Source organism: Mobula birostris, chromosome 10 (genome assembly GCF_030028105.1).
Source record: "Mobula birostris isolate sMobBir1 chromosome 10, sMobBir1.hap1, whole genome shotgun sequence".
Classification (NCBI taxonomy): Eukaryota; Metazoa; Chordata; class Chondrichthyes; order Myliobatiformes; family Myliobatidae; genus Mobula; species Mobula birostris.
This window is the reverse complement of record NC_092379.1, coordinates 20,683,116-20,706,177: the sequence shown is the minus strand read 5'-3', so window position 1 is coordinate 20,706,177 and position 23,062 is coordinate 20,683,116. Positions and strand designations below refer to the sequence as shown.

General features: G+C 44.4%; 1 gene segment (V, D, J or C); it reads left to right on the top strand.

The window, feature by feature from the left end:
- The first annotated feature begins 22,856 nt into the window (after positions 1–22,856).
- The window catches only part of LOC140203894 (immunoglobulin heavy constant gamma 4-like), a 135,048-nt gene continuing 134,842 nt past the window's right edge, over positions 22,857–23,062 (top strand). The window contains exon 1 of the C gene segment in view: positions 22,857–22,924.

Sequence of the window (23,062 nt, the reverse complement as noted above, 5' to 3'; positions counted from 1 at the left end):
AAAAGAGGATACCAAAAGTTTTTTTTCATTTCTATATCAAGTAAGTGAGAGACCAGAGTGGATATCAGACCACTGGAAAATTACACTGGAGAGGTAGCAATATGGGACAAAGAAATGGCAGGTGAACTTACTAAATATTTTGTGTCAGTCTTCACTGTAGAACACACCAACAGAATGCTAGAAATGCAGGCGAGTCAGGAGGCAGATGTGAGTGTCACTTCTATTACTAAGGAGAAGGTGCTTGGGATGCTGAAAAGTCTGAAGACACTAAAGTCACCTGGACACAATGGATGACAACTCAGGGCTCTGAAAAAGGTAGCTGAAGAGACCATGGAGGCATTAGTTATGATCTTTCAACAATCACTAGATTATGAAATGCTTTCAGAGAACTGAAAAATTGCACATGTCACTCCACTTTTTAAAAAGGGGCAGAGGCAGAAGAAAGGAAATTACAGGACAGATGGTTAATAGTTAGTGCAGATTCAGTGGTTAATAGTGCAGATTCAGTGGTTAATGGTTAGTGAAGACTCAGTGGTTAATGGTTAGTACAGACTCAGTGGGATGATGGGCCTGTTTCTGTGCTGTATCTCTCTATCTGTTCAGGAAACAACACAGATCGAGTATGGAAGCCCTTGTAAGTGTTCCCAGGACTAACCATCAAAAGGGGTAAGTGTGACCTCATTGCAATCTGAAGTAATTAGTGTTCTTTCCAAGACACTGCCTACCCCACTGTTTTCTGATTTTATTTTCTATGCTCTTGTGCATTCTAATAGAAAATGGGACTTCCTTGGGACTCAACCCCGTTCATCATCAAGAATGTTTGTGGCTCATTTGTGGACATGGTTGGTCTGCAATGCAAAATAATTGGACAATTTTACCCAAAAGCAACTACTTGCATTTACAGTGTGGCTTTAATATAGGAAATCATCAGAAGGTGTTTCACAGGAGCATAAATCAGCTGTCAGGTCAAAGAAGGAGAGGGAATGGCAGGTGAGGAAGTGTCTGGTCAGAGGAGGAATCTGGAAGCAATACCTCGTCCAACAGGATGATGTGCTGAAATGGTTTGCACCACAATTTACTGACTCAGTGAGACGTCAGACACAGAGTGATGGAAGAGTGAAGAGAATGGAAATGACATCCATAAGATGGATTTAAATTAAAGAGGAAGAGAAAGACACAGTACTGCAGGTGTAAATTCATTCTGCTAACCACTGTGCTACCATGCCCCCCCCCCCCAAATGCTGGGTTCCCCAGCCTGTTTGATGGATTCGTTGATCAAAACTTAAACTTGTGTTGGGTCCTGATGTTTTTGCAACTCAAAGTTCTTCAGCAGTCAAGAAGGGACATTAAAACCCATTGCTTATGACTGCTGAATACTGGTAGCAGACATTCTATTCAAATCCCACTGCTTAAATTAACCATAACAATTATATGACAATTGGATGACAGATTATTGGTTCTCTCTGAATATGCTGTTTGTTATCCTTGATCTTCAGGTCTTGACAGCTTCCAGGCCAAGGATAACTGTTAGCTCCCACAGTGATCCATGGTCTCTGTTGCTGTTTCAGCTGAAACTTGATTCACCGGGCAGCCTTCGTTCTCATGAACAAACATCAGCTCCAGCATGCCACACAGAGATTCTGCCAATCAAAGTAATGTTGACAAGCAGTCCATGGCATCTTTTAGTTTCTCCTTATTTTCCACTTTACTGCTGTCAATTCACAATTATCTGATCACCTGAACCAGAGTCATCAGGATGGACTTCTGTGCTCAGTCTGAGCAAGCACACTTTCAGTTGTTGGTGGGAGTCTCCCAACTGCTTCAGAACTTTTTAAAAAAATCTTTTTATTGAATTAATACACAAAAGGTAAACCATGTAGAAACTAATACACTGTTGCGATATAAATTTACAAGAGATATTAATACACAAAAAAAGTAGTACAAACAGTGCAGTTTAGTTATAAAATAATGAGGTAATATAATAATATACTAATTTTCCATATATATCAATAAAGAGAAGAAAAAACCCAAAAAAAGACCCCCCCCCAAAAAAACCCACTGTGCAACTAATCTAGAAAGCAAAGCAAAGCACTGGGCTAACTAGGTATCAAGTAGACTTAAACAACTTAAAACAATCACATCTTCAGACCCGACCTCCATTAAAAACAGTTAAAAAGCAAGCAGGGAATGTAAATATGGGCAAAGAGAAAAAAAAAGTTTCATTAAATGAAAATGTTGAATATAAAAGATCTCCAGGTCTGTTCAAATTTAACTGACGTATCATAGAGATTACTTCTGATTTTTTCCAAATTTAAACATAGTATCCTCTGAGAAAACCAAAAAAACGTAGTTGGGGCATTAATCTCCACAGAACTTAAAATGCAGGTGTACATACATTTCCCATAACATAATCAATAAATCAATCAGTAACAGTCAATCATCATTATAGTGAATCCATTTCTGACACGTGGAAAATGCTCTGTAACGAGGAGAGGGTCTTGCTGTCTCTGCGTCTTTTGCCCTTTGGTTTTGATTCATTTTGTCTCATTCTGTGTGGTCAACGTGAACCTGTTGGTTAGTGCAAAGCACAACATTATAATTGTATTTCCATATGTAAAGCAGTGTGTTTATTCTTTTTAGTAACACTGCTCCACTGGGAGGGCCCCCTCCTCAAATTAAACCTGCCTGTGAAACCTGAGAGGAAGTGTAAGGACTGAGTGCTAATGTTATCGCAGAGTTTCAGACATCTGTTCAGCTATTAATAACAAATAGTTACTGAGCTTCAAGTAAACCTACAACACAGAACAGTACAGCACAGCAACAGGCCCTTCAGCCCATGATGACTGTGACAACCACAACACCAAATTAATCTAAACCGAACTATCTGCACAGAATCCATATCCCTCCATATCCTGAATGGTCATGTGCTTTTTCAAATGTATCTCAACTGTCCTATCATGCTGATTCACCACCACTCCTGCCAGTGCATTCCAGGCACCTATCACTCTGTGTGTAAAAATACAACCCACAAATCTCCTTTGAATGTTACACCCCTCACCTTCAATTTCTTAACTTTTAGATATGATATTTTACCCTGGAAAAATCACTTTGACTGTTTACCTTATCTTCCTGAAGAAACGACAGTCTCATCGAGAACAGGAGAAGCAGACAAACCAAGTGACTTTGTTTCCTCACATTTTGTGGACTCTGAACTGATTGTTGCTCTGGGATGATTTAATCAGTGCAAAATTGAGTGTGGATGCAAGGAACTTCAGGTAATGACCTGCTAAATCTCAGACCATTCTTGGATGAGTAGCTACTTACTATGCAAAATGCCAGACCAACCAAAGAAGCCATCTGTTATATTGTTTGACTCTGTTTGGGTCACCTCATTTAACTGGTTTGGAACGGTCAGAATTGAAAGACTCAAATACACAAGGCTGGGACGGGCAGAACTATGAAGCAATGTTGGTTGTAGCCCTGTACAATGACCAGTTAGAAGGTGACCCAGGTAGGTGAGGTGACCTTGAGCCAATGGGATGGAGGTCCACCAGTTCAATTGATGAGGAACACTGTAAGAACCAGGAGTTTCAAATACGCAGGGACAATAACTCTCCAGCAACCAGAGACCAGCCATCGTGGACAAGAAGGACCTCACAGAGACGTGGAGATTGGGACCACGAGGAAGGCCTGGCCAGTGTAGACTACTTTCCCGGGTAATACCTTTTCTCTTCATTGACTGCTAATGGAGGGTCAGGGATCCTAGTCGGGTGCACACAGGTAATTAGTTTGTCAACCCACGTGCTTTTTAGTTGAGACAATAAAAGTTACTTGTTGGTAAATACAGATTCCCTGTCCCTCTCTGATCATGATTACAAGGGGTGATTCTTGTAACAACCCTATCGATGACTCTTGTACTTTTATAAGCCTCTATCAGGTTGCAGATCAGCCTACACTCCCGAGTAAACTGTCAAACAGTTCAACCTCTCCTTACAGCTAATATTCTCTAATCCAGGCAACGTACTCATGAACGTCTTTTACACCCTCTCCAAAGCTTCAACATCCTTCTTACAATGGAGCAACCAGAACTGAGATTTATTTCAACTATTTCATAAAGTTTCACCCAGGTTAATATAGGCATGAAAACCCATCACAGATGATAAAAATACCTGGTAGGGTGGAGGAGAAAGGTGGTTCAGATTTCAGGGGGATTAAATCTACTGTAAATAATCACTAATCATCCAATTTGGATTAGATATCCAGAGAGAGGGAAGAATGTGGATCTCTCCCACAGAAGTGAATGTGGGGAAAGAGAACAGAAGGAGAAGTTAACCCAGTTGTACAAAGATGGGTGACTGGAAGTTCATGCAGAAAATAAGCAATGGGATGAAATACTTGGTCAGAATCTGCTCCTGTGCTGTACGTTTCATTTAACTCTGTGTCGTACCAGAGTCACGGGAGAGAAACAAAATCTATTGAGTTTCCTTTCCTTCACCATGTTCCTCTCCCACTCTCTTTATCTCTTCCTGGGACTTTCACTCTCCTGATCCCACCACACTCATTAGGGTCTTTAATGATGGATGCTGGCTTTCTGAGACATTGCCTTTTGAAGATGTCCTCAGTGCTGGGGAAGATGGTGCCCGTGATGGAGCTGGCCGAGTTTGCAACTCTCTGCAGCTTTTTCTGATCCTATGCAGTGGTCTGTCTGTACCAGACGGTAATGCAACCACATCCAATGCTCTCCATGGTACATCTGTAGAAATTTGCAAGAGTAGTTGGTGAAACACTAAGTCATCTCAAATTCCCAAATGAAATTTAACCTCTAATGTTCTTTCTTTGTCATTTCATCAATAAGTTGGACACAGGATAAATCTTTAGTGATGTTGACAGCCAGGAATTTGAAACTGCTCACCCTTTCCACTGCTGATCCCTCAATGATACCTGGTGTGTGTCCCCCCACGTTCCCTTTCCAAAGGACACAATCAATTCATTATTCTGACTGACATTGAGTGAAGGTCACTGTTGTGACACCACTCAGCCAGCCGACCTATCTCACTTCTGTACCCCTCCTCGTCACCATCTGAGATTCTGCCAATAACAGACAAATGTGAAGATGGCATTTAAGCTGTGCCGAGCCACACAGTCATGGGCGTAGAGAGAGTAGAGTGGATCATGTCCCATATCTCACTTCAGAATGGGACAAAGAGGCAGTAGGATCTGGAATGGTACGGCATAGCCAACTGTGAGATTTTTAACTTATAGCTGTAAGCCTAGAAGGTTTTAAACAATCTGTAATAAATACAAGCCAATGGTAGGTCGAGGCAGGTACATATGAAAATACTCAGGTGTGGTGAGAAACATAAGGAGGTAAACTGCCCACAGTCACAGAGGTTGTTGTTTGCTGAGCTCGTGTTTCAAGAGAGGTCTTGTTTCTGCTGTGTCAGCTGAGTGAGGCAGATTCCATAGGGGAACAACCAATCCCAGTGGACAGAGAGGGAATGTGGAACGTTCACTTTGGATGAGAGACCCCTGGCAGGTTTGGGTTCTAATAAATCCTAAGGACATATTTAAGCTAAAAGTCTCAATGTGCTGCAGTTAATGGGGAAAACAGGGATACAGAGGGGTGGATATTACACTGCTATGGAGTAGAGGTCTAATTAGACCACATCTGGAGCACTGGCTGTGATTCCTGGCATCACCCCTCAGGAAGGATGTGTCTTCCTTGGAGACGGGTTGTGTGGACGAGGCACAGTGAAGTGCTACTGGGACTGGGATAGAATATTCAGTCTGGTCTCCTGTTCCCTGAAGTGTGGAAAATTGAAGGCCAGTGTAATTGGGGAGTTTAAGAGCATTCAAGAATGGTGCAGAAGAATAACACAAAGAATCTGTTACTTCAGGATATACAGGGCACTGGAAATCTGGAAATCTCCCTGGGAAGTGGTCAAGAGTGGGGAGGTAGGGGTGGGTGTCGTCAGTTGAAACTTCAAGGTTAACACAATTTTGTTTGAGTTCAATTATTAAAATATGTGGAGCCAAGGTGGGTAAATGGAGAAGTCAGTTTAACAGGAAATAGACTGCAGGGCTGAGCAACCTCCTTCTGACTCTCAGTGCACGGGATAAATTTGAACAGAATCTCTGTGTGCAGCTGTTGGTTTACCAGAAACACATTTCATATTTTCATTCTTGACGGGTGGATGAAACTAGGCAGCGATATAGGAGATATTCCCTTCTCAGCTTCCTGTCAGGAATGTGGCTTGATTTAATCTGAACAGCGACCCTTCCAGAGGAAATAGGCTTATCAAAAAGAACAAGCTCGCTGCTCAAGGCATGGAAATACTTTTTCGATTCAAGAACCAATACCAATAAACAATTCTCGTATTACTGAAAAGAGTAATGGGATTTAAAGTGGGGTGCCCGAGGGTGGGGAGGGGGAGGATGAGCACCCCAGTTGGATGGACACAACGACCTCAGACCCAGGCAATGAACAAATGACGATGAGGAAGCAGTGTGCATGTGGCAAGATCTGCAAGAACGATCGCGGCTTGAAGATCCACCAAGTGAGGATGAAGTGTTTGGTGGGAGCAGGAGCAGCACAACGCGCAGGTGTCCAACCTGGTGAGACGAAGGAGGGGCCAGGCCTGGAGTCACCCCATAGTGCCCGGAACCTCTAAGTGTTGCAAACTAATCCCTCTAACATGAAGTCTAACAGGAGGCGGATCAAATGGCCTGCAGCTAACATGACTTCACTGTGGAAGCAGTTTGATGAAGATGTTAACCAAATTCTGGAGGCAACGGCAAAGGGAGGGGTTGATAGGAAGCTGCAAGCCATGACAATGATTCACAGCTGAACGGTTCGGAGAAGAGGAGAAGGAAGGCTCCAAAACATCTTACTCGAAGAACCAAAGAGCATTGAAGATCCACAACATCAGGCAGGAGATGAAAACGCTGAAGCCCCAATACAAGGAGGCAGGAGAAGAGGAGCGCATGGGCTTGGCCCAGCTGATGTGCATACTACGAAAGAAGATCAGGGTCCTCCGCCGGGCAGAGTGGCATCGGAGGTGGCATCATGAAAGGGTCCGAAAATGTGCTGCCTTTATCGCCAACCCCTTCAAGTTCACCAAGTATGTGCTGGGGGAGAAGCGCAGTGGGAAACTGGCCTGTTCACAGGAAGACATAGACCAACATCTGAAGAAGATATATAATGATCCTGAAAGAGAGCAGGAGTTGGGAGAGTGCGACATTCTAATAGACCCACCTGAACCGGATGTGCAGTTTGACATGTCAGAGCTGCAGCTAAAGGAAGTCAGAGAGGTTGTCCGCAAAGCAAGGACAAGCTCAGCTCCAGGACCAAGCAACACCTCGTACAAAGTGTACAAGAATTGCCCCAATTCTTGTACATTTTGCTCCTTGTTGCGTCTGTGGAAAATCCTGAGAACCTTTTGGAGAAGGGGGTAATCCCAGAACAGTGGAGAGTGGCTGAAGGGGTGTGGATCCCGAAGGAGGAAAATGCCACCCAGATAGATCAGTTTCGCATCATCTCCCTGCTGTGTGTCGAGGCGAAGATCTTCTTCAGTGCAGTTTCTAACCGGCTGTGCACCTACCTGGCAAAGAACACCTATACTGATACATCAGTCCAGAAGGGTGGCATTTCAGGGATGCCGGGCTGTCTGGAGCATATCGGTGTGGTGACACAGCTCATCGGGGAAGCCAGAGAAAACAATGGCAACTTGTCAGTGTTGTGGCTTGACCTGGCAAATGCATATGGCTCCATTCCGCACAAGCTGGTGCAGCTCACACTGACCAAATATCACGTCCCCAGCAGAATCAGAGACATTATCGCTGATTATTACAGCAACTTCAGGATGAGGGTCACTTCAGGAGCAATTACATCAACCTGGCACAAGGTGGAGATCGGCATCATCACAGGGTGAACTATCTCAGTGACACTGTTCTCCCGAACCACGAACATGCTCACTAAGTCTGCTGAACCAGAGTGCAGAGGGCCCAGAATGAATTCCGCTCAACGGCAACCACCTATGAGGTGTTACGTAACCAGCAACAATGAATATTAATCGAGACAGGTTTTATAAAAACAACCGAACATTTATTAAACACGTATAAACAATAAGGAGAAGAAACAAAGGAAAACTTTGACCGGAGGTTAAACAGGTACGCCGCCGTTCATCAACTCCACTCGGCTCTGGTTCTTAAAGCGTTAACTGCGAAAACAGTTCTTAAAGCGATACAGTCAGATACAGATCTTAAAGCGATAACTTCAAAAGTCCAACAGTTTTACGCATTTAATTGGGAGAGACTTCTCTGGAGAACGATTTCTTCACTGACGCACCTTTACTGCCGGTTCTGTCCACAGGATTCCCGATGCCGAAAATAAACAGTTTAAATCGACTGACCTCAAATTCCTTTTAGAGAGAGAGCCTTTTTGCATGAACTCATTGCTCTATTGCAAGAGTTATCTAAATGCGGCTTCTCTTCAACGAAGACTCAATAAGATCGATTCTTTATTAAACTGCCAAACGATGCCGACTTCTCTCGATCCTTCACTTTGACGAATTCTTCACTCTCCCTTCAAAACTGTCTGAATTGAGTAAATTGGCACTTCCAGCCACAAATTCCCAGTCCAAGTAATATGGAATCTTTCAACAGAACGTATAACCGTTTTAAAAATGAAACTGCGTCACAAAAACAAACGCAACAGAAACGGAGATACAACACGTTCTAACTGGAAATCTACAAACTCAAAATCCCACTGCGTCACCTGAGTCGACCCTTATATAGACACGGAGCACATGTCATCACGTGTCCTCACATTGGCGGAAAAATCACATCAAGTGACCTCCAAAAGACCATTACAGCATTCTCACAAAAAAACCCAGATCTCCTTGAGCATGTAACACAGGGCATTCATGGATGACCTCACAGTCACCACAAAATCAGTCCCAGGCTGCCAGAGGATTCTGCAAGGGCTGGAAAAGCTGGTGGAGTGGGCCTGGATGCATTTCAAACCCGCCAAATCAAGATCGATGGTGCTGAGGAAAGGGGAAGGTGGAGAACAAGTTCCGGTTCAGCATCGCAGGCACAGTCATCCCAACCATCACAGAAAAGCCAGTCAAGAGCTTAGGCAAAGTTTTTGACAGCTCTTTAAGGGACACAACATCCATTCAGGCAACCTGCACTGAGTTGGATGGCTGGCTGAAATCTGTGGACAAGTCTGGCCTACCTGGGAAGTTTAAAGCCTGGGTGTATCAGCATGGCAATCTTCCCAGAATCCTGTGTCCGCTCCTCGTCTATGCAGTTCTGATCTCGACAGTCGAAACCTTATAGAGGAGGGTTAGCAACCACCTCAGGAGATGGCTGGGGCTGCCAAAGAGCCTGAGCAGCATCGCACTCTATGGACACCACAACAAACTGCAACTGCCGTTCAAAGCCTTGGAGGAAGAATTCAAGGTAACAAGAGCCAGAGAAGTGCTACAGTATAGGGACTCAAGTGACCCGAAGGTGGCTAGACCAGGGATCCAAGTAAGTACTGGCAGGAAGTGGAGGGCAGAGGAAACTGTTCAGGAGGCAGAGGCAAGGCTGGTGGGAGTGGTCACGCGAGGCCGAGCTGGGCTAGGATCCTTTCCAACTCCCCAAATGGACACCAGAGGGAAGGAAAGGCATCGTCTAGTTCAAGAGGAGGTGAGAGCAGTAGTGGAGGAAATGAGAGCCTGCAAGGCTGTGGGAATGAAGCAACAGGGAGCTTGGACAAGATGGGAGAATGCGGTTGAGAGGAAAGTGACCTGGGCTAATCTTTGAAAAGCCGAACCACACCGCATCCAATTTCTCATCCAGGCAGTGTACGATGTGCTTCCAAGCCCATCAAACCTGCACACATAGGGCAAGGGAGAGTCATCTGCGTGCCCACTGTGCTCCAAGCGAGGAACTCTGGAGCACATCTTCAGCGGCTGTGCAAGGGCACTTGGTGAGGGACGGTACAGGTGGAGGCATGATCAGGTCCTGAAGACCATCACTGAAGCCGTCAGCACAGGAGTTGAGTGGGCAAAGCGGTCCCGACCCTCCAAGCAGACCATTGCCTTTGTCAGAGCTGGGGAGCAGCCAATACCCGCCAAAAGAACATCTGCAGGCATTCTGACCTCTGCAAGGGACTGGCAGCTGTTGGTGGACCTCGAAGGGCAGCTGAAGTTCCCCAACCATATCGCAGCCACCACCCTGTGACCAGACATTGTCCTAGTGTCTGAGTCTACTAAGCAAGTGGTGCTGCTGGAGCTGACAGTCCCATGGGAAGATAGCTTGGAGGAGGCCTTTGAAAGGAAGCTCTCCAAGTACGCAGGACTGGTCAGCAACTGTCAGCAGGCTGGATGGAGAGCGGGGTGTCTCCCAGTGGAGGCTGGTTGTAGGGGATTCGTAGCCCATTCTTTAGTTACAGCCTTCAGCATTTTGGGCATCGAGGGAGAGAGGAAGAGGAGAGCCATCCGCAGTACCACCGATGCGGCAGAGAGGGCCCCCAGATGGCTGTGGCTCAAAAGGTGGGAGCCATGGAGTCATAAGTAGCTAGCCATCTGGACACAAGCTGGGGTCAGATCAGCCCCGGCTGGGTCACCTGGAGGAGGTTGTATGATGTTGAAAGACCCGAAACACCCGATGATTCCAGGAACATCACTGAAGATGTGTCCAGAAGCATCAATAGATGTATGTACACAGTGAAGGGAGAAGGGGTCCATGCAAGTATGGAGACATCTGTCCTCTGGGAAGTAACAATATAAAGCTGACTTGAAGCAAACTTAAATATTGGGTTCTATGGAAAGAAAACAGAGATTGGCTCAGATTGAAGGTGGTGCTTATTTACGCTGCAAGCAGGAAATTTGTGCTCTGGCCCAATGGCATTATACTGTTGGTTCCAACTAAACTGCTCTAGTACAAATACAACACTGACATCTGCATAAGAATGGGAAAAATGGCACAGTATGTCCATACTCGAAAAATAGGACAAATCTAATTAGACAATAATGGCCCAACTGGTCTACTCAATCTTCAGTAAGATGATGGGAGGCATAGTCGTCGGTGTTGGAAAGTGTCACTTACTCACCAAATCACCTAATCACCTGTGACCAGTTCAGGTTTTGCTGGGACCACTTGTTTCTTCATTGGTGAATCTTGTTGTCTTATCTGTTGCTATCATATCCTCTGGCAACACATTCCATGTACCGACCACAATTTTGCCACATAAATCTCATTTATACTTTTCCCCTCTCATCTAAAACCTCTGCGCTCTGGCCTTTGACATTTCTACTCTGGAAAAAGGTCTGAGACTATCTATGCTCCTCATAATTTACATACTTCTCTCAGTCCATCCCACAGTCTCCAACGTTCCAGCAAAAATAGTCCAAGTTTATCCAACCTCTCCGAACAGCTAATATGCTCCAATCCAAACAGCACTTGACTGAATCCACTCTTCATCCTCTCCAAAGCATCCACATCATTCCTGTAATGCAATGACTAGAACTTTATCTACTCCAAATAATGGGTGACTTCAATCTACATGTAGATTGGGTGAACCAAATTGGTAAATGTGCTGAGGAAGAGGATTTCCTGGAATGTATGTGGGATGGTTTTTTGAACCAACATGTCGAGGAACCAACTAGACAGCAGGCTATTCTAGACTGGGTTTTGAGCAATGAGGAAGGGTTAATTAGCAATCTTGTCGTGAGAGGCCCCTTGGGTAAGAGTGACCATAATATGGTGGAATTCTTCATTAAGATGGAGAGTGACATAGTTAATTCAGAAACAAAGTTTCTGAACTTAAAGAGGGGTAACTTTGAAGGTATAAGACATGAATTAACTAAGATAGCCTGGCAAATGACACTTAAAGGATTGACGGTGGATATGCAATGGCAAGCATTTAAAGATTGCATGGATGAACTACAACAATTGTTCATCCCAGTTTGGCAAAAGAATAAATCAAGGAAGGTAGTGCATCCGTGGCTGACAAGAGAAATTAGGGATAGTATCAATTCCAAAAAAGAAGCATACAAATTAGCCAGAAAAAGTGGCTCACCTGAGGACTGGGAGAAATTCAAAGTTCAGCAGAGGAGGACAAAGGGCTTAATTAGGAAGGGGAAAAAAGATTATGAGAGAAAACTGGCAGGGAACATAAAAACTGACTGTAAAAGCTTTTATAGATATGTAAAAAGGAAAAGACTGGTAAAGACAAATGTAGGTCCCCTACAGACAGAAACAGATGAATTGATTATGGGGAGCAAGGACATGGCAGACCAATTGAATAATTACTTTGGTTCTGTCTTCACTAAGGAGGACATAAATAATCTTCCAGAAATAGTAGGGGACAGAGGGTCCAGTGAGATGGAGGAACTGAGCGAAATACATGTTAGTAGGGAAGTGGTGTTAGATAAATTGAAGGGATTAAAGGCAGATAAATCCCCAGGGCCAGATGGTCTGCATCCCAGAGTGCTTAAGCAAGTAGCCCAAGAAATAGTGGATGCATTAGCAATAATTTTTCAAAACTCTTTAGATTCTGGACTAGTTCCTGAGGATTGGAGGGTGGCTAATGTAACCCCACTTTTTAAAAAAGGAGGGAGAGAGAAACCGGGGAATTATAGACCGGTTAGCCTAACGTCGGTGGTGGGGAAACTGCTGGAGTCAGTTATCAAAGATGTGATAACAGCACATTTGGAAAGCGGTGAAATCATCGGACAAAGTCAGCATGGATTTGTGAAAGGAAAATCATGTCTGACGAATCTCATAGAATTTTTTGAGGATGTAACTAGTAGAGTGGACAGGGGAGAACCAGTGGATGTGGTATATTTGGATTTTCCAAAGGCTTTTGACAAGGTCCCACACAGGAGACTAGTGTGCAAACTTAAAGCACACGGTATTAGGGGTAAGGTATTGATGTGGATAGAGAATTGGTTAGCAGACAGGAAGCAAAGAGTGGGAATAAACGGGACCTTTTCAGAATGGCAGGCAGTGACTAGTGGGGTACCGCAAGGCTCAGTGCTGGGACCCCAGTTGTTTACAATATATATTAATGACTTAGATGAGGGAATTAAATGCAGCATCTCCAAGTTTGCAGATGACACGAAGCTGGGTGGCAGTGTTAGCTGTGAGGAGGGTGCTAAGAGGATGCAGGGTGACTTGGATAGGTTGGGTGAGTGGGCAAATTCATGGCAGATGCAATTTAATGTGGATAAATGTGAAGTTATCCACTTGGGTGGCAAAAATAGGAAAACAGATTATTATCTGAATGGTGGCCGATTAGGAAAAGGGGAGGTGCAACGAGACCTAGGTGTCATTATACACCAGTCATTGAAAGTGGGCATGCAGGTACAGCGGGCTGTGAAAAAGGCGAATGGTATGCTGGCATTTATAGCAAGGGGATTCGAGTACAGGAGCAGGGAGGTACTACTGCAGTTGTACAAGGCCTTGGTGAGACCACACCTGGAGTATTGTGTGCAGTTTTGGTCCCCTAATCTGAGGAAAGACATCCTTGCCATAGAGGGAGTACAAAGAAGGATCACCAGATTGATTTCTGGGATGGCAGGACTGTCATATGAAGAAAGACTGGATGAACTAGGCATGTACTCGTTGGAATTTAGAAGATTGAGGGGGGTTCTGATTGAAACGTTTCAAATCCTAAAGGGATTGGACAGGCTAGATGCAGGAAGATTGTTCCCGATGTTGGGGAAGTCCAGAACGAAGGGTCATGGTTTGAGGATAAAGGCGAAGCCTTTTAGGACTGAGATTAGGAAAAACTTCACACAGAGAGTGGTGAATCTGTGGAATTCTGTGCCACAGGAAACAGTTGAGGCCAGTTCATTGGCTATATTTAAGAGGGAGTTAGATATGGCCCTTGTTGCTAGGGGGATCAGAGGGTATGGAGGGAAGGCTGGTGCAGGGTTCTGAGTTGGATGATCAGCCATGATCATAATAAATGGTGGTGCAGGCTCGACGGGCCAAATGGCCTACTCCTGCACCTATTTTCTATGTCTATGTCTATGTCTAAACGTGAATTTAGCATAGGAACTCAAGATAAGCTGTACAATTTTAGAAGGGATCCCATATGATCTGAGAATTTGGCAGAGGCTCTCTCTGTGGATGCTATCAAAAGCCTTTCAAAGACCATGAAATTGATGTACAGTTGTCTCTGCCACTCTGTGCACTGCTCTATGATGTTACACAGCATGTACATCCAGTTGACAGAGCCTCTATTCTTCCTGAAGTCAATTTGTTCCTTCTTCAAGCAAACACCTACAGCATCTGTAATCCATTGGACAATGACTTTGGTGAGACCAAAGTGTGATGCTGCATCACGTTATGGACCAGCAAGAATAGATGTAGAATGGAGTTGGGGAATTATTGCAAAAGAACTAAATTTATGAACAGTTATGCAGAAATATATAAAATTAAACAAACGACTAACTTAAACAGAAGTTAATGGTGTTATGCGTCTATAGTTCCCAAACAGTCGAACTTAGAAACAGTTCTTAACAAAGCCGTACTCAAGCACAGTCTTAGAGTGGCAGTTTGGGAAGTCCAGGTGATTCCTGGAATAAGGGAGAGGAGAGACTTGTATATTCACAATGCAATGAAGAGACGATCTTGGAGATTCACAATACAGTGGAGAGGCGAACTTGCAGAAACTGTCACCGGAGCTTGCAGCCGCAGAGTACCTTTTTCGAAGAGTCCAAGGAAAGTGAGATTTCACAGAGTAACTGACAGGGAATGTCCCTTTCACCAAAATGATCACCACACAACACCTGAGACCATGTAGGGGTTAACCAAAAGTGTGTGCCACAATCCACGTATGGATTATACGAAATGTCAGTCACATTCAAAATGGACAGAGTGCTGCCGGCTAACCCAATCCTTTGGGTTTGTTCAAAGCCTGCAATCTTCACTCTCACTCTCTCTTCCCGTCGATTTCTTAACGACTCCTTACCGAGCGACTCTGTAATGAGCCAATGCCCACTAAATGACTGCGACTCTTTTATACCGTCGGGAATATGCCATCACGCGACTCTCACAGAAACAAAGTCATGGATTCCCAGTAACCCACGTGGCACCCGCTGGAATCGAAACTACAAGCTTCCTGTAAAACAAGACTATAGATACATCACACTTAGTAAATTAAACTAGTATCAGTTGACATCTACAGGAATTGAAACTGTGGGCCCATAACAACCAGTTGTTGCAATCACTTAGTGCTCCTTTCTTGGGGATCCTAACTCCCTTTGTCAAGTCCGTGGACACTTGTCCCCATTCCCAGATTATAGTGAACAGTAGTTGCAGGATGACTGCTGCAACTTTTGGTTCAACTTTGAATATTTCGGCTTTCAAATTGTCATGTTCTGGAGCTTTGCTATTTCTTAATGATTTAATCACAGTAACAATTTCTTCTTTCATGGGTGCATCTGAGTTGATGTCAAAGTCCTCTGCGTCTACTTAGTAAATCTCTGAAATACCCTGTCCATCATGCTTCACGCTCTTGTCAAAAGTAGACCATTCTTACCTCTCATGGGGCTACTGGATCTGGCTTGGAACTTTCGGCATACCAATTTTGAAATCTTGTATATATTTTCCTGATCACCTCAACAGGCTGCTGCTGTAGACTTTCATGTAGACTCTATTATCCATTCTTAGAAGCTCTTCACTTTCTTGTTAGCTTCAGTGAATGCCAGTGGAAGTTTCACCTTAATTCATGTTGTCTTTGCATTGAACACTTTCTTCTTAATTTTTCATCTTTCTTCTAAGCCTGTCCAGGTTTCCTGCTGTACCATTCTTTGTTTTCCTTTCCAACTCTGTAATGTAGACAAGCCTTCTCTGATCTCCTTGAACACTGACACAATCTGTTTCCACATTGTGTTGATCTTGTCTCCTGACACATCCTCGTCAAGGTCTTCCTAGGTCTGAAACCTGTTCTTAAGTTGAATAGTCACAGCAGATCTCACACTGGTGTCCTTGAGCTCAACATCAAAATATCTTGGTACATGTGCTCTGGTCCCAGTGCTGGGAGCATGAGTTTCATCACTGCTACAGCAAGGTGGGGATTACTTCCCGTATCTACTCCTCTTTTCACCTTTATACCCTGCAAGGATCGTCTCCATGTACAATTGGTCATTGATCAAATGGTCGGTCAATCTTGTCACTTCTATTGGTTGAACACCATGTTAGTTTTTGGATTTCATGGTGTGAAGAGAGGGTCCCTCCTAGGAACAGATTGTTTAAGGCACAGAATTCCACCAGTCTTTCACTATTGTTATTGATCATTTGACATCCTTATGTACCCATGACCCGAGTAAAGTGTGAGTTGTTATTTCCCACTTTGCTATTTAGATCTCCTATGACAATGATTATGTCATGGCGTGGTGTTAACTCTACCTCTGCTGTTTGTAGAAGATGTCCTTTTCCTCAATGTCACTATTATTATTTGGAGCATAGCACTGGATCACAGTCGTGTTCACTTGCTTCACTCTCAGTCTGACTCTCACTATCTGGGTGAGATATGGTGAGGCATGCCATCTTGGTCAATGTCTCCCATCCACTATGTAATGTACTGGGTGGGCACAGGAGTACATTCAGCCAGAGACTCATTCCACCAAGATGCAACACAGAGCGTCATAGGAAGTCATTCCTGCCTGTGGCCATCAAACTTTACAACTCCTCCCTTGGAGGGTCAGACACCCTGAGCCAATAGGCCGGTCCTGGACTTATTTCATAATTTACTGGCATAATTTACATATTACTATTTAACTATTTATGGTTCTATTACTATTTATTATTTATGATGCAACTGTAACAAAAACCAATTTCCCCTGGGATCAATAAAGTATGACTATGACTAGCTGATTGTTCATTGGTTTTCACTCCAGCCGGCACTTCTCAATGCCTTTCTTCAAAATGACAGCTACACCATCATGATGCGGACCATCTTCCCTTCCTGAATATAAAACTGTTTCACCAGTTAGTGCCTTTAGTGTGCCAGACCCTGTCCATCTGCTTTCACTGACCCCAGTGTATGTTGGCTGTAATGACATATTACAGTGGTTATTTGTGTGAGCTTGCCAATGTTGTACATGGTTCGTACATTCCAAAAAAAAAACATTTTTGGTCTTGGTCTTGGTGAAGTTCATTGCTTACTTCACCATGCCTGTAGGGTCTTCTCAGTTTTCACTACTGTCAGCCATGCAAGCCTCAGGTGGTGACTAGGAAACACCACTGTACTCAGATGTAGAAGAATTATTCACTGCTGTTTCCGTAATTGTGAAGAGGTTCCTTGACGAGGATGGTTTGGACCCAAATGCTGGAGTATCCGAAGCAAAGGTTGAGACACGGAATCAAACTGGATCGAGAACTGAGCACAAAACAGCCACGAAATGATATCACTCGTAGTGCTTACAATTGAGCACCAAAGATGTGATAACAGCATATTTGGAAAGTGGTGAAATCATCGGACAAAGTCAGCATAGATTTGTGAAAGGAAAATCATGTCTGACGAATCTCATAGAATTTTTTGAGGATGTAACTAGTAGAGTGGATAAGGGAGAACCAGTGGATGTGGTATATTTGGATTTTCCAAAGGCTTTTGACAAGGTCCCACACAGGAGATTAGTGTGCAAACTTAAAGCACATGGTATTGGGGGTAAGGTATTGATGTGGATAGAGAATTGGTTGGCAGACAGGAAGCAAAGAGTGGGAATAAACAGGATCCTTTCAGAATGGCAGGCAGTGACTAGTGGGGTACTGCAAGGCTCAGTGCTGGGACCCCAGTTGTTTACAATATATATTAATGACTTAGATGAGGGAATTAAATGCAGCATCTCCAAGTTTGCAGATGACACGAAGCTGGGCGGCAGTGTTAGCTGTGAGGAGGATGCTAAGAGGATGCAGGGTGACTTGGAAAGGTTCAGTGAGTGGGCAAATTCATGGCAGGTGCAATTTAATGTGGATAAATGTGAGGTTATCCACTTTGGAGGCAAAAACAGGAAAACAGATTATTATCTGAATGGTGGCCGATTAGGAGACCTGGGTGTCATTATACACCAGTCATTGAAAGTGGGCATGCAGGTACAGCAGGCAGTGAAAAAGGCGAATGGTATGCTGGCATTCATAGCAAGAGGATTTGAGTACAGGAGCAGGGAGGTACTACTGCAGTTGTACAAGGCCTTGGTGAGACCACACCTGGAGTACTGTGTGCAGTTTTGGTCCCCTAATCTGAGGAAAGACAGCCTTGCCATAGAGGGAGTACAAAGAAGGTTCACTAAATTGATTCCTGGGATGGCAGGACTTTCATATGATGAAAGGCTGGATCAACTAGGCTTATACTCGTTGGAATTTAGAAGATTGAGGGGGAATCTTATTGAAACATATAAAATCCTAAAGGGATTGGACAGGCTAGATGCAGGAAGATTGTTCCCGATGTTGGGGAAGTCCAGAACGAGGGGTCACAGTTTGAGTATAAAGGGGAAGCCTTTTAGGACCCAGATTAGGAAAAACTTCTTCACACAGAGAGTGGTGAATCTGTGGAATTCTCTGCCACAGAAAACAGTTGAGATCATTTCATTGGCTATATTTAAGAGGGAGTTAGATATGGCCCTTGTGGTGAAAGGGATCAGTGGGTATGGAGGAAAGGCTGGTGCAGGGTTCTGAGTTGGATGATCAGCCACGATCATACTGAATGGCGGTGCAGGTTCGAAGGGCCGAGTGGCCTACTCCTGCACCTATTTTCTATGTTTCTGTGTTTCTATCATCAGTTCAACTGTTCTTTAAATACAAACCCCATTTCCAGAAAAGTTGGGATATTTTCCAAAATGCTATAAAAACTAAAATCTGTGATATGTTAATTCATGTGAACCTTTATTTAACTGACAAAAGTACAAAGAAAAAAAATTTAATAGTTTTACTGACCAACTTAATGGTATTTTATGAACATACACAAATTTAGAATTTGATGGCTGTAACACTCAACAAAAGTTGGGACAGAGGCATGTTTACCATTGTATTATATCAGCTTTCCTTTTAATAACACTTTTTAATCTTTTTGAAACTGAGGATACTAATTGTAGTAGATTTGCAAATGGAAATTTTGTTCATTCTTCATTGATATGAGACTTCAGCTGCTCAACAGTCCGTGGTCTCCGTTGTCTGATTCTCCTCTTCATGATGCGCCATACATTTTCAATAGGAGATAGATCTGGACTGGCAGCAGGCCAGTCAAGCACACGTACTCTGTGTCTACAAAGCCATGCTGTTGTAGCCCATGCAGAATGTGGTCTGGCATTGTCCTGCTGAAATAAGCATGGACGTCCCGGGAAGACGTTGTTTTGATGGCAACATATGTCTCTCTAAAATCCTAATATATGCCTCAGAGTCAATGGTACCTTCACATACATGCAACTCGCCCATGCCGTGGGCACTGATGCACCCCCATACCATCACAGATGCTGGCTTTTGCACCTTTCGCTGATAATAATCTGGATGGTTGTTTTCATCTTTGGCACAGAGAACTCAACGCCCATTTTTTTCTGAAAAAATAGCTGAAATGTGGACCCGTCTGACCACAGCACATGGTTCCACAGCCTTTCGGTCCATCTGAGATGAGCTCGGGGCCAGAGAACTCGCCGGTGTTTCTGCATAGGTTGATGTATGGCTTCCTCCTTGCGTAATACAGTTTCAAGTTGCATTTGTGGATGCAGCGACGGACTGTGTTGAGTGACAATGGTTTTGCGAAATACTCCCGAGCCCAGGTAGCTATAATTGTCACAGTAGCATGACGGTTTCTTAGGCAGTGCCGCCTGAGGGCTCGAAGATCACGCGCATTCAACAGTGGTTTCCGACCTTGCCCTTTACGCACTGAGATGTCTCTGAATTCTCTGAATCTTTTCACAATATTATGTACTGTAGATGTTGAAAGACCTAAATTCTCTGCAATGTTGCGTTGAGAAATGTTCCTTTTGAACTGACTAACAATTCTCTCATGAATTTTGGCACAAAGGGGTGAGCCGCAACCCATCCTTGCTTGCAAAGACTGAGCCTTTGATGGACGCTACTTTTATACCCAGTCATGATACCTCACCTGCTACCAATTATCCTGCTTAATATGGAGTCTTCCAATCCGTGTTACTTGAATATTCTGTGCACTTTTCAATCTTATTTTAACTCTGTCCCAACTTTTTTTGAGTGTGTTGCAGCCATCAAATTCTAAATTTGTGTATGTTTACAAAATACAATTAAATTGGTCAGTAAAACTATTGAAAATCTTTACTTTGTACTTTTGTCAGTTAAATAAGGGTTCATGTGATTTAACATACCACAGATTTTTGTTTTTATTGCATTTTGGAAAATATCCCAACTTTTCCGGAAATGGGGTTTGTACTCAATTCTTGGGGCCCAAAACATGATCGTTATTTAACGGGATTATCCTGAACCTTAAAGGGGCTGCAACCAGCAACTCCAGAGAGTTAGAGAGTCTAAATCCTGGAAGCTGGTGCAATTGGGAGCATCTCGAGACAATAACAATTTTTCTTTTTGATGAGTCAGGTTCGTTAACCCTGACCTGAAACTCCGAAGCTGGAGGAACGATGGACCACTCTTAGTCTGGCCTCTACCCTTTGACCTGTTTGGCATGGTTGAACCTACCAAGAGTTAAAGCACAAGGCTTTGACTCAAGCCGACATAGACCTCTGGGTCACTGAGGCACTCAAGCCTCCAAACCCTACAGCAAGGTTGTGGTCCTCTTGGAGGAAAAAAAAATGATTCACCAATTTGATCCGTGCCATTGTGGGTTTGTTGTGTCAGGTGCACATTAAAGGTTTGGAAAGTTCTCCACTATTTGTCCCAACATTGATCCCTCAACCAGCGTCACAGAATGTCAGATCTCTTTATACCTCATTGCTGTTTCAGAGAGGTTGCTCTGTGTAATTTGGGTCCCACCTTCCCTCTGTGACAACAGAGACTCTACAACAAAAGGTACTTCATTGTCTGCAGATATCACTCTGGTTTGCCGTGGAGTCATGAAAGCTGCTGAGAGGGGGGAGCTTTATTTTGATTAGTAATACAATCAGCACAGTTTATACTGTACTGAGAACGCAAGATTTGGGATACACAGTGCTCCTGTCACCAGGGTAGGTGATCAAAATTACCCACCTTGCTGATCTGCACCTTGTATGCCCTCCCCCTCGTCCGTTTCCTTTCAATATGGACCGTTCAGCAACGCTTGTCCGCCAACCTACTGTGAGCATCCTGTTACCAGCAGCACCAACGTCTGTTGTGTGGCTTCAGTTCCCGAGTTCCCTCATCAAATATCCTGTTCCTCTCACCGGCTAAAATAGATCAAAGAGATTTTGTGGGGAGAACTGCTGAAGGCTTAGCAGTGAAATTCATGGTGCCAGGTCGCTGAAAGAGAAAATACTGTAACTTATAAGTGTAAATTCCACCCATTTCCACCAGGAATCTGTTTAACATTGATTCTCGTTGTATGGGTACAGTCAGAAGATTGTGCTTTAACTCATTTTATTGCTTAATACATTTTCCTGCAAAGCTAGTCACAGACTGTGTCTCTCAGGGGGATATCTGTCCATTGACTGGTGTCTCTCAGAGTCTGTCTCACAGGAGGATATCTGTCCACTGACCGGTGACTCTTATTCTCTCTCACTGGGATTCTGTGTGTTTCAGTTTACACAAATTGTTCATCGCTGATTGATGAATCGAGCAGAGTGTGACAGATCTTTAATCCGGTTCTGGTCACTGCCGCTGACCTGCCGCCTGTTGCAGAGATAAACATCTTTTGGGGAATTGAAATCGCTGCTGTGGGTGGGGACAGGAAGCTGCGCCTCTGGTTTCAGTGTGTGAGAGCCTCTTCAAACCGCGGCTCCCTCTCTCACTCACAGCCCACGTCCCTATTTAAACAGCGCTCGCTGCGGCTCCGGACAAAGCCGGCCTGAGCTGAAGCTGCCGATCTCAAGTGTCCAAATCCGGCTCAGTGTTCAGGGCGATGGGGGTCGTTCCTTATCTCTGTCTCCTCCTGTCTTGTCTGGCAGGTGGGTGTCCCGCGGCTTGTCGCCCACCCGGGACCGGCTGTTTCTCGGAGGCTTTGTGAACCTCTGCCCGTGGAACATTTTATTAATTTATGCTCTTTTTTATTGACAGGAGTGCGGTCCGACATCGTGCTGACGCAGCCCGACTCAGCGGCGGGAAAGCTCGGAGAGTGCTATAGACTGACCTGCGCAGTCAGTGGGTTCGATATCTACAATAACTGGATGCACTGGGTGAAGCAGGTCCCCGGGAAAGGGCTGGAGTGGCTGGTAGCGTACGGTAGTGAAAGTTCCACTAAGTATTACGCTCCTGGAGTCCAGAGCCGGTTCACCGCTTCGAAGGACAAAAGCAACTTTTATCTGCAAATGAACAACCTGAGACTGGACGACACGGCCACCTATTACTGTGCGATTTGGAGCACGGTGATGGGGAACTGAACAGAAACTGGTCCCGACAAAGGAGCGTCTGCGACGCAGTCTGTCTCCACGGATTCCGCGTTGCTGCTTCCCAGAGTCAAAGCCCTGAATCCTAACTCGGACTGCTGGGCGCAAATGTCAATTTCTGGACAATTAAATGCCAAAAATGATTCGACTCTGATTCCGAGAGATGGCGGGAGCCGTTGTCCACAGACAGGAAAACTGTGGAAATGCCTCTTTTATTCACACACCAGGAAGAGACAAGGACGGAGTTTGGAATGGAAATTCAGGAAGAGGTGGCTCCCGGTCCGGGCAGGGATCATGTTGACATTTTGCTGAGATTATTGGATGTGACGGGCAAGTGAAGTTACTGCACTGGGTGAATGGGGAGACGGAGCACTGTGACGACTGGGGCGGAGGAACCTCGCTGACAGTGACTTCAGGTAAGACCAACTTCTCAATTGTATCTTCACGCACTAGTATTTTATTTATTTACGGTTTTGGCGAATTTGGTGATTCACCTGAAATCAGTGAGATATTCAGAGCAAGTACATGAATCTCCCCGAACCGGCGGGTTTCTC